Below are 13,764 nucleotides of genomic sequence, written 5' to 3'. Positions count from 1 at the left end.
ATGCTCCTTTCCACGCAGAAAGACTACAAATTCCCAATTGCATTTTATGAAAATATTATATTTGGCCGAGGCAGGTGATGTGCTCTCACTTGAGCTTGTTCATCCCTGATTCGTCTGTGCAATGGGAAACTCATAGTTTAATTGTTTTACCTGAGCTAAAAATAAATGGGATAAAAACAAAACAATCAAATCAAGCATTAAGTAAAACAACAACAACAACAACAAACAGTTCTACTCAGAACAAAGAAAACATAATTGATGTGCCAAATGCCCTTAAGCATTTCTTCCTCCTTTAAATCTGGTAATAAACAACAGACCATGGAATTAGTGATGATTTTGGCTCTGACAAATAGTTTACAATCTGCACTTACCTAAAACTATATTCAAGCCCAGAGGTACTTTGTATTACTGTATCCATAAGAAAAATAGAATTAATTTCCCCCTTAACCCACGTGAAAGCATGATTGCATAACATGTACAATGTCAAGGAGCTAAGACAAAAAATACAACAGTTTTGAAGTTTGCTAATCTAAAATGCGTCAGGACCAAAAGGAAAAAGCTTTATTTTTGGGGAGAGGTAAACACACTGCATTTCATCTATTCCAAGATGCGTATTTTTTCCACATCTAACGTCTATGAAATCGAGACGTTTCTTAAAATTGACACAGTAAGGAAGAATTGTGTTATGTTTCAAGGGATAGAGCTTTTTCTTTCTTTGTGACACATTAAAAAAATGGCGTCTTAGAAGCAGTGGTGTTTCAGACTTGTTGCAATATAGTAAAGATGTAGTTTCTTTTCTTTCTTTCTTTTTTTTGTTTTGAGACAGTCTCTTGCTCTGTCACTCAGGCTGTAGTGCAGTGGCGTGATCATGGCTCACTGTAACCTTGACTTCCTGGGCTCAAGTGATCCTCCCACCTCAGCTTCCCAAGTAGCTGAGACTACAGGAACCACTATGTGCACCACCATGCCCAGCCAAGAGATTAACTTTTGACCAGAATCTTTGGCTTTGGATGTAGATGTCAATGTCATCTAGGAAAGAAAGAATATCAGGATGGGAATTCTTTGTGCCCTTGGGCTACCGTCTCTCTGGGTCTATTTTTCCTAATAATTCTTGTCTTTTCCTCATCTCAGAGGACTCTGAGGATAAATAGGGCAACTATGCATATGTGATGTCAATCCACTTCTTAAAATGATACTCTCAAAAGGGTTTTGCTGCAAGAATGAGGGGTAAAGTCCACTGTGTATAAATTAAATGGAGAATTGAGTGAGCAAGGCAGAAAGGACTGTGTGGTGCTCGTGAACATATCCATGCTGGTCTTTTGTGTAGTGTGTTCACAGTTCCCAAATACCATCTCGTTTGATCTGCACGACTCCCTATAAGGCAAGTAGACCAGGGGTTGTTTCCTTCATTGTACAGACGAGAAAACAGACTCTCAGTGGCGAGATAGCTTGTCCAAGGTCGCACAGCCTATAAGTCACTGAGCTAGAAACCAGGCCTTCCCACCAGGAATCCTCCACCCTTATAGACTCTGATCAAACACAGACTCACGCAGGGCCAAATTTAACAGCCAAATCTAAAAATTAAACATGACAGTGTTGGTTGTCTGCCAGCAGCCAGGCTCACTTCTGAGGCATGAGAATTGGTGTTAAAATATCTAATCTGTTCGAAGATCATCTCAGTTCATTCTGACTGCATTTGGCCTCTTGGAGGCACATGTGCCAAATCCGTTACTTTTCATCGTCTTTCATTTGATGTCCCCTGGGTCCCATTCAGGTGGGAGGTTTGCTGAGGAAATGGTGGTTTCAAGCCTAAGAAAATTTCCCTTTCCATATGTGCTCGTTTACTTCATGCCACTTGGGGGATATTTACATCATTCAAGGTGTTTGGCTTTAATACACCTGTTTCAAATCTGAACTACACTTTGAGGTCACACCATTCAAGACATAAGCTTAGGGCGGGGCACAGTGGCTCACACCTGTAATCCCAGCACTTTGGGAGGCCGAGGTGGGTGGATCACCTGAGGTCAGGAGTTTGATACCAGCCTGGCCAACATGGTGAAACTCTGTCTCTACTAAAAATACAAAAGTTAGTCAGGTGAGGTGGCACATGCCTGTAACTCCAGCTACTCAGGAGGCTGAGGAAAGAGAATCGCTTGAACCCAGGAGTGGGGGCAGAGGTTGCAGTGAGCCAAGATCACGCCACTTCACTCCAGCCTGGGCAAAAAAAGCAAGACTCTATCTAAAAAAAAAAAAAAAAAGACATAAGCTTAGAGAGAGTTAAATCCGGGATAGAACTGGAAGGACTCCTCAATTATATTCAGCGTTCTGTGAACACATCAATTCCCTGACAGTACCTCAGTTTACTCAGTGATCTGTCTGAAAGTATATAGTTTGCATAAAGTGCAGGTCTACAAAGGAGCACATAAACACATTCAGTATATACATCCAGCACATAACTCCTTCCTCCTCCTTGTGCACAATTCTATGACGCACACCCAAATTACACTGCTAAATGGGACACAGCAGGCAGTGGGTGCTGTCTGTTCATCAGGAAAATAAAGGAAGGGTTTAGAAATGAGGGGGTGGGGAACTTTAATTAGTGCATCCTTCCCTAGCATCACCCAGCCATGTAATACTCCTGGGCACAAGTGAAGGAAGAGGAAAAAAAAACCTGAAACTGGAATATGCTTTGCTGTATTGACTGATCTGTCGGTAACACTGATCTCTCAGCTCTAGAAGAATTCACTCAGACTCACAATACTTTTAGTCCTTACTGTCTAGGTATTGAATGGACTGCTGAAATGACTAAAAAATAAGAAAACTGTCAAGTCAGGATGGTACCTGGATGGAAATCTGTCCTTCCTTCTACCTTCCCACCACTCGCTTTCAAAATAGTGTCTGTTACTTTTAAAAATGATTATCAAAGTAACAGTTTAGAGGCCAGGTGCAGTGGCTCACACCTGTAATCCCGGCACTTTGGGAGGTTGAGGCAGGCAAATTACTTGAGGTCAGGAGTTTGAGACCAGCCTGGCCAACATGGTGAAACCCCATCTCTACTAAAAATACAAAAATTCATCGGGCGTGGTGGCATGTGCCTGTAGTCCCAGCTACTCAGGAGGCCAAGGTGGGAGGATGACCTGAGCCTGGGAGGTTGAGGCTGTAGTGAGCCATGATCATGCCACTACAGCCCAAATGACAGAGTGAGACCCTGTCTCAAATAAAAAAAGGAACCGTTTAAAGACTAGAGATTGGAGGTAATCTATGGATTAGATGCTAGAGCTGTACTTTGTTACCATCCACTGTGGAAGACGAATAAGGTTTAAGCTGGTTAGCTGATGACAGAGATGTGGTCCACAATTCAGGTGGAAGGAGAGTCCTAGGCACTGGGTTAGCCTCTTTCATGTGCCCTAAGTAAATAGGCAAATGAGAAGTGATCCCACTACCCCTTCCCACGTGGCGCTCGACCTCCCTAAGCCATAGCTGCCTCACTGAAAAATGGGGATATACAAACCTCTGCATCATACAGGGGCTGGGCTGCTGTATCGTTATGCAGGCTCTTCATAGGTTACCTAGCTCAGGGCATGAGTGGAGGGTGAATTCTAGCTCAGACCTTGCATGCTAGGTGGTGTGCCCTATTGAAGGGCTGCATCTGCCCAGAGAGGGAATGCCTCTTCCCCCTGTGCGATAGGGCCCCCTGTGAGCATGATTAAGATGATGTAGGTCAAGCACATCACACAGCAGGTTTTCCAATCTTCAAAACAATCCAATGGTAAATTATTTTACCATTTTACAGATGGGAAAATTGAGTCATTGAGCGGCGAAGTCACTTGCTCAAAGCCACACAGCCAGGAACTGCCAAACCAGGATTGCACACGGGCTATCTGAGTCCAGAATCTGTTTTCAAGGCTGCCGGTGTTTGAGAGCAGCCTGTGTAGGCTCCTATCACGCTTACAAATTGTGTCTGGGGCTCAGCAGTGGCTCTCAAGCTGTTAAAAACTTTGCAAGGAAAGCCAAGCGCATAAAAAACTTTGCAAACAATGCCCGAGGGTAAGGGACCCAAGTCCAAAGCCGTGTGCAATGGGAAGGTGGAAAGGCATTTTGAACCTTGTTGGAGGTTCAACAAAGACATCTATTGTTTGTGCCTATCCAGTGTCCAACCCCCTTCTTCTGAGAGCAGTGCCTCTCTGGGAGGAACTATTGCCTCCTTATTATATACAGTCTTGATGGGATTGCAAGTGAGGTGGCCCACCTTCCTCTGCCGTGGGTGGACACATGACCCACAGTAGGCCAATCAGATTCTCTTTGCGGATAAGTGGAAGATGGGATGAGGGTGCAGAAGACATTTAGCCACTAAGCAGGGACCTCAGGTGGGTGGGAACTGACGGAGGGATGGGGCAGGAAAGTGGAGGAGCTGGGGATAAGGCCCCTCCTTACTTCCTAGTTCTACCTAGGGCTGACCTTGGAGCCCGCCAACCAAACTCCACAGAATAAAAACACAAAAACTATGCCAAGTGAAATAAGCCAGTCACAAAGACAAATACTGTATGATTCTACTTATACAAGGTACATAGTAGTCAAATTCATAGAGACAGAAAGAATGGTGTCTGTCAGGGGCTGGGGGAGCAGGATGGGGAGTTACTGTTTGATGAGTATGGCATTTCAATTCTGTAAGACAGTTCTGTGGATAATGACGATGGTGGTGCCGATGGTAGCACAACAATGTGAATGTACTTCATGCCACTGAACCGTAGATTTAAAAATGGTTAAGCTGGTAAATTTTATTATGTGTATTTTACTACAACTTTAATTTTTTTTTTTTTAAAAAAAGGTGATACCACAGGTCCTACAGAACATGCCCAATCTCTAAGTTATTCTATTGAATACTCCAGAAGGCAGAAGCCTGATGATCTGATAGTCTAAATTTGAGAAATATCTCCAAAATAAAAAATATTTTTATAAAATATAAATCTATATATATTTAGAGATGGTGTCTTACTCTGTTGCCTAGGCCTGAGTGCAGTGGTGTGATCACAGCTCACTGCAGCCTCAACATCCTGGGCTCAAGTGATTCTCCCTCCTCAGCCTCCTGAGTAGCTGGGACTACAGGTGTGAATCACTATATCTGGCTAATTAAAAAAATTTTTTTTTTTTTTTTTTTTGAGACGGAGTCTCGCTCTGTCGCCCAGGCTGGAGTGCAGTGGCCGGGTCTCAGCTCACTGCAAGCTCCGCCTCCCAGGTTTACGCCATTCTCCTGCCTCAGCCTCCCGAGTAGCTGGGACTACAGGAGCCCGCCACCTCACCCGGCTAGTTTTTTGTATTTTTTAGTAGAGACGGGGTTTCACCGGGTTAGCCAGGATGGTCTCGATCTCCTGACCTTGTGATCCGCCCGTCTCGGCCTCCCAAAGTGCTGGGATTACAGGCTTGAGCCACAGCGCCCGGCCCAAAAAAAAAAATTTTTTTATAGAGATGGAGTCTTGCTATGTGGCTAAGGCTGGTCTTGAACTCCTAGACTCAAGCAATCCTTCCACTTTGGCCTCACAAAGTGCTAGAATTACAAGTGTGAGTCACCAAACCCTCCAAAAATATTTTAATTACCATCCATATGATTGGCCAGACTCAGAAACACCAAGAGGGAGGAGTGGAAGGCAGCAGGCAGTGTGCACATTGTGGCAGTGTCACTGGACATACCCGGGCTGTGGTGGGTCCCTCACACTTATTTGTTCGCTATTGACAACTTTCAAAAACATTGCATTGCAGTTGTGCAAATAAATATTAAGTGCTAATTTTTTTTCAAACATTCTGTTCTTTTAGAATTGAAGTGTTTAAATGTCTCGGCATATATTTTATTTTTTATTTTATTATAAAATATAAAATGTTTTTATAGCTCAGGAACAATATCTCGGAAGATATTGTTAACTTGGAATATGTCTGTTCTTCTACATTCTAAGAAAATAATGTTCACTCATCCCACATTCAACAAGCACATACTGAGGCCCTGTTATGTGCTAGGTTCCGGTGAAGCAGTGGTGTTTAAAACCTGTGGATTTCTAGAGCTTTTATGTGTATGTGGTGGGGAGTGTGCTAGCAAGGATGGGATGGGGAGGAGATAGACCATAAACACACATCCCAAAGAGGTTTAGTTGCCATTGCAAGCTGTTGCTTGCCCCTGTTTCTCAAGAGCAGGGTCTTGGTGTCTAAGGACTGTGGCTAAAACAGTAACACATCTCTAACTCTGATCTGACTAACCATTAAACCACATTGTTTCTCTTCCAAGTGATGGTGGTTTGAAAGCCAGGACAAGGCAGCTCCCACAGATGTTTAGCCTAGTTGCTTCGAAATAACCTCTGCAACAGCAGAGCTAAGAAGACAGGGATGACTGGTCAGAACTCTCCAAGAGAGAAGCACAAGGTGACCAGGTGGCAGTGAGGACTACTGTTCTACCAGCCTTCTTCTTCCTGCCAGGGCACTGCTCCAGCCCAGCTGGCCAACGATGACTGCAACGGATGGCCCAGACTGGCTGGAAAGCCCGTCAAATGGGGCCTCTGGGGATTAACATGGGCACTCCCCAGCCTGCGAAGGTCCTCGGGGGATGTGAGGGCTAGTGGTGAACTAAAACAAGCAGTCTCTGATACTAGGAACAAATGACCTCGGTGGTCATTTGATTCATTCTACCCTCAGTCCCCTCATCTGTAAAATGAGACAGTTGGACTTCTAAGATTAGACAACTTCTAAGATTCCTTCCATTTCCAAGAACTTATTATTTTGTACTGGTACCGACATGGAAATCTGTCCTTACTTCCATCTTTTTCCCCTTTTCTTTCCTTCTTTCTTTCCTTCTTTCTTTCCTTCTTTCTTTCTTTCTTTCTTTCTTTCTTTCTTTCTTTCTTTCTTTCTTTCTTTCTTTCTTTCTTTCTTTCTCTTTCTTTCTTTCTTTCCTTCCTTCCTTCCTTCCTTCCTTCCTTCCTTCCTTCCTTCCTTCCTTCTTTCTTTTCTTTTCTTTTCTTTTCTTTCTTTCTTTTTTTTTCTTGAGATAGAGTTTCACTCTTGTTGCCCAGGCTGAGTGCAGTGGTGCGATCTCGGCTCACCGCAACCTCTGCCTCCCGGGTTCAAGCAATTCTCATGCCTCAGCCCCCTGAGTAGCTGGGATTACAGGCATGTGCCACCACATCTGGCTAATTTTGTATTTTTAGTAGAGACGGGGTTTCTCCATATTGGTCAGGCTGGTCTCGAACTCCTAAACTCAGGTGATCCGCCTGCCTTGGCCTCCCAAAGTGCTGGGATTACAGGCGTGAGACACCACGCCCGGCCCCTTTTCTTTCAAAATAGCACATCTTAGTTAAAAATAATTATCAAAGTAATACCTGTTAAGTGCAGGAAAGATGAAAATACAGACTAGAATAAAAAAGAAAATAAAAATCTGGACCGGGCACAGTGGCTCACGCCTGTAATTGAGGTCAGGAGTTCCAGACCAGCCTGGCCAACATGGTGAAACCCCATCTCTACTAAAAAAAATACAAAAATTAGCCTGGTGTGGTGGCGGGCACCTATAATCCGAGACAGGAAAATCGCTTGAACCCAGGAGGCAGAGGTTGCAGTGAGCTGAGATTGCACCATTGCACTCCAGCCTGGGCAACAAAGCGAGACTCTGTCCAAAAAAAAAAAAAAAAAAAATCAACCTGCCACAAGTCCACCAAACAGAGATAACTACTTTTAACATTTTGCTGTATTTCTTTCCAGATTCTGATTCTATACATGCATGTACACATGCAGATGAAGATCATATGGTATATAGTTTTGTATTCTGACTTTCTTCCTTTTAATTTTAGGTCGAAAGCACTTTCCCATGTCCTTAATGGCTGCATCATAGTTTCTTTCACCATTCCCCTATTGTTGGACCTGGAGTTGTGTTCCATTTTTCCTTATTTTAAATAATATTGAAATGACACTTTCTTTGAATCTCTAATTATTTCCTTTGGATAAATTCCCAGAAGTGGAATTACGAGGTTAAAGAGTATGAGTTTCTTTGAGACTGTTGATCAAGAAGGGAGATTTCTAAGAGAAAACAGTCATCCCTAAGTCTTTTCTCCCACTTTTACTTTTTGATATGGTAAATTTATAAAACCTATTATGGCAAATTTGAAATACATTATTTCAAATATATATTCAAAAAAGCAAAACAGTGCAATGAGCCCCCGTCTCATCACCCAGCTTCAATACTCACCAATTTCTGACATTCTTTGTCTATCTCTACCCCACTGCATCTGCCTCCACCCGCTCCTCCCCACATGAGATTGTCATTTTTCATGGTCCTTTTTTTTTTTTTTTGGAGACAGGGTCTCACTCTATCACCCAGGCTGGAGTGCAGTGGTATGATCTCGTCTCACTGCAACTGCAGGCTTCAACTCCCGAACTCAGGCCACCCTCGCCTCAGCCTCCTGAATAGCTGGGGTTACAGGCATGCACCACCATGCCCGGCTAATATTTTTGTAGTTTTAATAGAGATGGGGTTTCACCACATTGCCTAGGCTAGTCTTGAACTCCTGAGCTCAAAACGATCTGCCCGCCTCAGCCTCCCAAAGTGCTGGGATTCAGGTGTGAACCACCGTTCCAACCTCGTGGTCCTTTTTTAAAAGGTAAAATTTATATACATTGAAATGGACAAATATTAACTCTACAATTTTGATAGATGGCTATATTTGAGTAAAACATTAGCAGGGCTAAGAATAACCACCCAAAGACTATTGGGGAAAAGGGAACAACTTCCCTACCACTCCTACCTCCCAGAGCGAAAAGACAGAGCCAAGCAGGTGTCTCACATTCTGAGTCTTAAATCCACTGCTGTGTAAAGTCACAAGCAGCCAAGGAAGCAAAAGATCAACATGACCTGGGTTTGTCTTGGCTGAGACAGGATCTGCGTCAAGAAACAGGTTCTTAAGTAAACCTGAGTTTTATCTGGAGCCAACTTTAGACTGGATGCCTTGGGGTCTGGAGGAGGCCACTTCTTCCCTTGTTCCCAAAAGATCTGCTTTCAGAAGAGAAGTTTCTCTTCTCCTCTCGCAGTCCCTAAAAAGCAGATTCTTTAGGGAGAATGTCAAAATTAGGGGCTGGGCGTAGTGGTTCACACCTGTAATCCCAACACTTTGGGAGGTCAAAGCAGGAGGATTGCTTGAGACCAGGAGTTCAAGACCAGCCTGGGCAATATGGCAAAACCCTGCTCTACAAACAAATATAAAAATTTGCCAGGTGTAGTGCCACGTGCCTGTAGTCCCAGCTACTTGAGAGGCTGAGATGGGAGGATTGATTGAGCCTGGGACGTGGAGGCTGCAGTGAGCTGTGATCATGCCACTGTACTCCAGCCTGGGTGACGGAGTGAGACACTGCCTCAAAAAAAAGGATGAGGCTGGGTTGCCAGGCAAATGCCCTGGAGCTGGGTATAACAGGGTCAATAGGTAGTTGTTGATCAGTTGCACATACTTCTTCGCCTGAAAAGTACTTGACCCAGACCAGAGCAGATTCCATTAATCAACCCCAAATTAATGGAAGCCCTGTGTTACTCCTGACAAACTCTAAAAGTTCCCTGACTGTTAGGGAGAGACTAGCCCTTTGCTAGAAAGTACCAATGAATTCCGCTTAGCATAGGAACGTGGAAAACCGTGGAGAAATGTCAGAATTTGGAATATGAGTCCCCCAGATGAGATTTTCTCTCAGGTCCAGCCCTTGCGGGTGTTTTGTGAACTCCTGGTTTTCGTACTTTTTGCTTCAGAGTTCCTCTGCTCAAGCTTTGGGTGGATGGACTGGTTGAGGCTCAGGGGCACTGCGACCTCACTGTGTCCCATTGTGAAGAGGAGTCCTGAGGGGAGAGGATGTTTCCCATTGTTCTCCAGCTGGTCACACCTGATCTGGGAAAGGCAGCTGGGCTCCTCCCACTCTCCGTCTCTCCTCCCACTCCCTTAGGACTGCTGACGCAATAGGCCTGGATGCACCAGCTCTAGACCTCTGGGGCCTATGTTTGTCTGATCAAAACTGCCTGGAGATCATGTTAAAAACACATTCCTGGGCTCTACTACCAAGATCCTGATTCTCTAGCTCTTCTTCTCCTTCCTCCCTTTTTCAAAACTCACTCTTCTGTGCCCCAAGCCTTAAATATTTATCCCATTTGAAAGTAAATCACATAAACAAATATCCCACAAGATAGGGGTCCTTAACCTATGGTCCACGGACCATTGCCCATATACGGCCAGATGCAGAATTTCAGATATGTGCATTTTTCTGGGCAGTGGGTCTGTTGTATGACTTCAAATCCTCTAAGGAGTCTGTTATCCCCCTCCTCCTCCCCACACAGGAAAACGTTACCACCTGCCATCATGTATTAGTAATTTTAAAGTAGCTTAATATTTTACCAGACCAAGGCTGTTTCCTTTTAACAGGATGGCTGAAATGCTTTAACCCAGCGATTTTCAAATTATGCTCCAGAGTCCAGGGTTTAGAAGAAAGCCAGCCCCTTCAAAGGGGGAAGTAGAGAGTCCTCCATTAACGGAGCAACATTTTAAAATATCTTTTTCTTGTTCATGCTTCTAAGTTAAAATTTTGTTTGAACCAAAAATTTCACACATCAAAAATGTTAGGATGCCAGAGTCTTGACTTGAACGAGTTGCTAAAGGTGAAACTGCAGGCACCGAGGCAGACGCACAGGGTCAAGGGTGACTTTTGGCTTCCCTTTAGTCATCCCACGTAATTAGTTGCTTCCTCTACCTACAAGTAAGACCTCTTCTCCCCCTGCAAGCACCAGACCCAGCAGCAGTCGAAGAAGCAAACAGACCCCAGTCCTGCCAGCCTCTGCTGGCTGTCCTCAGTCCCTAGACCGTCGCCTAGCAATATAGAGCCGGGGCGCGGGGGCTCCCAGTCTACAGGAGTCTGGGGGAACCCTGGCCTTACACTGCCCTTTCTTTCAGCATTGCTGTATTCTACTCTGGCTTTCCAGCTTCTATTTTGATCAAAAACCGCAGAGACAGCACCTGGTCCCCCCGGCAGGGCTACCCCGCTGGCTTGGCTATGGATACATCACACAAAGCAGACAGTGGCCTCTACACGGACCTGGGGTAGTTTGTACCACCGTGCTCTGGGCCAGGCAGGGCCTTGAACACGTTGTCCAGTCTGTGTGTAACTTAAGCTGCCTGTCTATTTTAGGCAGAGCCTTGGCGTGAGGGTTCTTGGAAGACACTGACCAGTCCAGTGAGGGAGACAGGACTGCAGCAATAATAACAGCACCCTAGTGAGCACCTCTAAGCTCCTTCAAATCTGGAATGACTGAATTTTTTTCCATAGCACTTACCACCTTCAAACACACACTTTATACCTTTACTATTTGCTGTGTTTATTGTCTGTTTCTGCCCCTGTCCCCGTTCTAGATCAAATGTAAGTGTCATCAGAACACAGGTCTTTGTTTTTGTCCATGGGTGTAGCCCAGACACCCAGAACAGTGCCTGACATAGTAGTTTTCACTACGTATTTGTTGAATGACTGAATTTGTTGAATGACTAGGGTGTGGCCCTAGAACAGCTTGGGAGCTGTGCAGGTGCTGGGATTACAGCCAAAAGGTCTAGACCCTGCTCTTATCCTGCCATCCCATGCTGCATGACCGTGGCCAGTCGTTCAATCTGTCTTATCTATAAAACAGGGATGGTAACACCCTTCTAAGATGATTAAATAGTTCAGCAGTTCTCCCCCACAAACCTGAGTAACACTGATCTCTCTGGATGATTAGGGGATTATGTTTAGGAAAGCTCTTTGTAAACTGGTTAAAAAAAAAAAAAAAAAGTCAGCTACTGCCCTGACCCTGCCTGAAGAGGGTTTATGAGGGAGCACCCAGGTGTTCTCTCCTCTCCCTGGCAGCAGGGCTGAGAGAAAGGAGCCCCGCTGACATTTCTGGCCTAACTGTGATAATCCTCAGCAGTTAGACCCTCCTCAGTTTCCCCGTCATGTTTACCACCTGCCCGATGCGCCCTCTTTTCTAATCCCAGTCTTCTCATACATATGGAGCAACACCTGTCCTCTTTCCACTTTTTCTCCCATAGCAACTCCCCAGAGCTAATCTCTCCAAGAGAAAGCCTGGTCGCTGACATTTATGACAATCTGTAACTGCGGCCAGTCCCTCAGGTGCAGAGGGTTTTCCAGTACTGGTTGTAAATATCCCTAGGATTGAAATGGCTTTGTCACCAAGAAACAAAATGTCACAAAATGTCCCTTTATAAATTCCAATCTCTTTCTGATAGGAGAGAATATATAGCACACACATCTGTCTACAAGGCAGGGCTTTATGAGGTTATATTCTAAAGATGTGCTTCTATCACTTTTTAATGAGCCCAAAATGTTCTATTAAATGTTTTTCACCTGAGCTTTTAATCATACATGTCAGAACCAGGCAATCTAGGTTGTGGCCTATGCAAAACTCTCCAAGTACATTGCTTGTTTGGGTATGTTAGCTGTCTGTGATGGAGAGAACCTGGAGGACAGAATTCCAGCCTGCAGAACCAGTTCAACAGACAGGGCTTCTGTAACTCTACTGGAGCAAATGGATATGAGCAGCTGCAGTATTCAATCTCCTGTAACACTGTTTCTCCAAATGGAGTCCTTGGATCCCTGAGAGTTCCCATATGTGTTCTCAAGGGTCCTCAAAATAATATTCTCTAAGATAATTTTTTTAAAATAATAGACTTGGCTGGGCACCGTGGCTCATGCCAGTAATCGCAGCACTTTGGGAGGCTGAGGTGGGCAGATCACCTGAGGTCAGGAGTTCGAGATCAGCCTGGCCCACATGGTGAAACTCCGTCTCTACTAAAAGTACAAAAATTAACGAGGCATGGTGGCAGGTGCCTGTAATCCCAGCTACTCGGGAGACTGAGGCAGGAGAATAGCTTGAACCTGGGAGGTGGAGGTTGCAGTGAGCTGAGATTGTGCCACTGCACTCCAGCCCAGGTGACAGAGTAAGACTCTGTGTCAAAAAAATAATAATAAAATAAAATAAGGTAAATAAAAATAAAATAAAATAATAGACTTTATTTTTTTAGAGCAGTTTTATGTTCACAGCAAAACAGAACAAAAGGTATGGAGCTCTCCCATATCTCCCCTGTCCCCACAAATTCATAGCCTCCCCATCACCAACATCCCCCACCAAAGTAGTACATTTGTTAAAATTTGTAAACCTACACTAACACATTATTATCACTCAGAGTCCGTGGTTTACATTAGGGTTCACTCTTGGGGTTGCACATTCTATGGGTTCAGACAAATGTTTAATGACATGTGTTAATCATTATAGTATATAGTTATACTATAGTAATTTCACTGCCCTAAAAGTTGTCTGTGCTCTGCCTCTTCCACAGCCCCCCACACAAACACACATAATCCTTGGCAATCAGTGATCCTTCTGCTGTCTCCAAAGTTTTGCCTTTTCCAGAATGTCATATATTTGGAGTCATACAGTATGTAGCCTTTTCAGATCAGCTTCCTTCACTTAATCATAGGCATTCAAGTTTTCTCCATATCTTTTCATGGCTGGATAGATCATTTTAGACTAACTGTTTAATTTTGTTATCATTTGATGTTACTTAAAAAAATTAAATAGGCCAGGCGTGGTGGCTCATGCCTGTAGTCCCAGCACTTTGGAAGGCTGAGGCGGGCAGATCACCTGAGGTCAGGAGTTCGAGACCAGCCTGGCCAACATAGTGAAACCCTGTCTCTACTAAAAATACAGAAAAAAAAAAA

The 13,764-nt window shown here is 44.3% G+C and overlaps 1 protein-coding gene across 3 annotated transcripts in view; it reads right to left on the bottom strand.

Annotated features, from left to right (window-relative positions):
• Positions 1–13,764, bottom strand: part of KIAA1324 (KIAA1324 ortholog) — an 85,967-nt gene that overhangs the window by 36,222 nt on the left and 35,981 nt on the right. The gene's annotated exons all lie outside the window — the stretch shown is intronic.

This window comes from Piliocolobus tephrosceles, chromosome 1, assembly GCF_002776525.5.
Source record: "Piliocolobus tephrosceles isolate RC106 chromosome 1, ASM277652v3, whole genome shotgun sequence".
Lineage (NCBI taxonomy): Eukaryota > Metazoa > Chordata > Mammalia > Primates > Cercopithecidae > Piliocolobus > Piliocolobus tephrosceles.
The sequence above is the reverse complement of the archived record's forward strand: the minus strand, read 5'-3'. Positions and strand labels throughout refer to the sequence as shown.